The sequence below is a fragment of the Equus caballus genome, unplaced genomic scaffold (genome assembly GCF_041296265.1).
Source record: "Equus caballus isolate H_3958 breed thoroughbred unplaced genomic scaffold, TB-T2T haplotype1-0000016, whole genome shotgun sequence".
Classification (NCBI taxonomy): Eukaryota; Metazoa; Chordata; class Mammalia; order Perissodactyla; family Equidae; genus Equus; species Equus caballus.
Window position 1 is genome coordinate 8,573,357 of NW_027222391.1, and position 2,852 is coordinate 8,576,208.

The window sequence follows — 2,852 nt, forward strand, 5'->3', positions numbered from 1 at the left end:
AGCAGGAATGAAACATCTGTCATGAATCAAAGGCTATTTCCCCTACTGATAACTTAGAAAAACTGTCTAGAGATGCCTAACTATTGGCCTCACAAATGGGAAAATGAGAGTGGAAGTTCAATAATTGTAGGTTTAATACAAAGAGAAAGCCCTGCTTCAGACAAAATAACAAGCCAGTCCTACTAGAGACTCTAAAATTCCCACTCCTAACCACTGTACGTGCATTTGACTATTGGTCTACTGACAAAATGATGGCATTCACTAATTAAGATAGGTGAGGATATATTAACAAAGCTCCAAAAAGTACTGATCTCGCTTGTTCCATTTGTCCAAAATACGACAGGGAAGCCTGTCGGTACTGCTCATGGACTTTTTAAACATGAGTAATCAGTCATTCAAGGTTTGACAACTGGATTTCATACAACTTCTCCCACATCATGGATATCAATATCTTTTATTCATGGTTTGTTCCGGACAAAAACCTTCCCTTTCAGACACGCTACTGCATCTACGGTCACATAAGTCCTTTTGGGAAGGGTTATCTCTACCTGGGGAACACCTCTTAAACTTTATAGTGATCAAGGATTTTACTGGTCAGGCACTTCAAAAAGTCTGCACTATTTGGGTAGTTTTATAATACTGTGCTCTACATCCTCAACATTCTGGTCTAATTGAATGCACTGATGGCTTTATTAAGACCCAATTGGCAACATCTCTAGAGATTCTCCCAATACCTTGATGAAAAGCATTGACGTTGGTCCTCCAAAATCTCAGATCCACCCCCTTTGGAACTCATAAAGTCTCATCCTTTGAGATAGTCACTGGACACCCAATGAACTTGGCTCCTGTCTCTCTTGACCCACATGTAATAAAAGGAGATATACTCCAATATTACAAAGACTTAATAGCTTCTATTAAAAATAAGCATGTTTTTTGGGCTGGCCTGGTCTCACAGTGGTTAAGTTCTCACGTTCCTCCTTTGTGGCCCAGGGTTTGCCAGTTTGGATCCTTAGTGCAGACATGGTACTGCTTGTCAAGGCATGCTGTGGCAGGTGTCCCACATATAAAGTAGAGGAAGATTGACATGGATGTTAGCTCAGGGCCAGGCTTCCTCAGCAGGAAGTGGAGGATTGGCAGCAGACATTAGCTCAGGGCTAATCTTCCTGAAAAAAAAATAACCATGTTTCGGTAGAGCAATCTTCTGACAGTGTGCTCCAGGGAGACAGAGACTTCAAGCATTATGCCATATAAACAGGAGAATCTGCCTATTGGAAAAGACACTTCTGTAAGGAGTATCTTAAACCTCACTGGAAAGGCCTCTCATTGAAAAGATGCTGTTAACCGACACTTGTGCTGCCAAACTCCAGGGAATCGACTCTTGGATTCATGTGACACACTTACAACAGAAACACCAAATGCTAACTAGACCTGCACTGGTGCATCCGGTGACCTGAATGTAAAGATTTCTGAAATTGAAGCAGAGGACATCTTATGAGACATCTCTCCCAAGAAGTCCAGACTGAGCCTTTGGAAGTTCATCTGCCAAACCTTTGATGATGACATAATGCTTCAGATGATTTCCAATGCCTATGATCTCGATAACATGGAATTTAGGAATAAATACGTGAAAATTCTCCTTTCTACCACCTTTTTCTTAGTCAAATATGGCCACAATAATTTCCAATCTGTGCACTTTCCCTCCAGAGTGGAACATGACACCCAGGAAAGTTCCTTCCTGGCATCTAGGGAGAAATGGTTGATGAAACTGGAAAAACATGACTCTTGATCAGTGATGCTTTCAGGGAAAAATCTTGATGAAAAGGGGAAATATGAAAATTAATAAACAGAATCTTAATTAAAGTGGAATAGGGAGACTAAAAGGGGGAACTCTCACATTTGACAATGATAGTGGAGCCCAACAGGATGAAGAAAGACTTCCTCTTCTTGACTGGAAAGAAGATCAGTCAATGAGACACTGCCACAAGCCAGACAATGAAAAGCCACTACACAGCAACCTCTCAATTCCTCCAATAGAGACATTAACAAATAGTTAATTGAAAGTTAATTAATTAACTTTAATTAATAAAATAATAAATGCTAATCAAAATGTCAATAAAAGATCCACAAAATTACCCCAAGAGGAAATGTGCCATTAATGGAGGTTTTGAAGGAGTACCCATGCTCTTTTCATGTATAAAATTCTGTAATGAATTCTTAAGCATTAGCGGTAAGGAACAAACCAGTTACATTTTAAGATTTATTTAAACTCATAAATTCTGTGAGTAATTAATTCTGTATTTTGTCTATAAAATGTCAAAAATATAAAAATAATACTAAGATTATTTGGCACTATTGGCAATGCCAGTTGATCCCCTGGCTCCTTAGCATAATCTTAGAACCGTAAACAGAGTACTCTGTGCTTCTGTTCTGCCTCTCTTGCTTCTGTATTTTTACAATTTCATTTCTGCTCTAAATTTATATTTCAGTGCTCTATTAATTATACTAACAAGGGCTGAATTTTAAACAATACCATGACTACTATGTACTTTCCATACCACTAGTTCTCATAATTTAGAAGGCATCACAATCGCCTGGAGGACTGATCAAATCACAAATTGTGGGTCCCCTCTGAGTGTTTCGTTCAGAAGTTGGTGATGTGGATAGAGAATTTGCATCCCTAACAAATTCTCAGGAGGTCCTGCTGCTGCTGGTTTGGGGGCCACACTTTGAGAATCACTGTTCTATATAGCAACTACACAGAGACATATGAAGCCACTTTCCTCTATTTCGACCTTCCATTCAGTTTTACTTTTCAGGAATAACCTTTAGTTTTTTATTTAACAAGAATCATG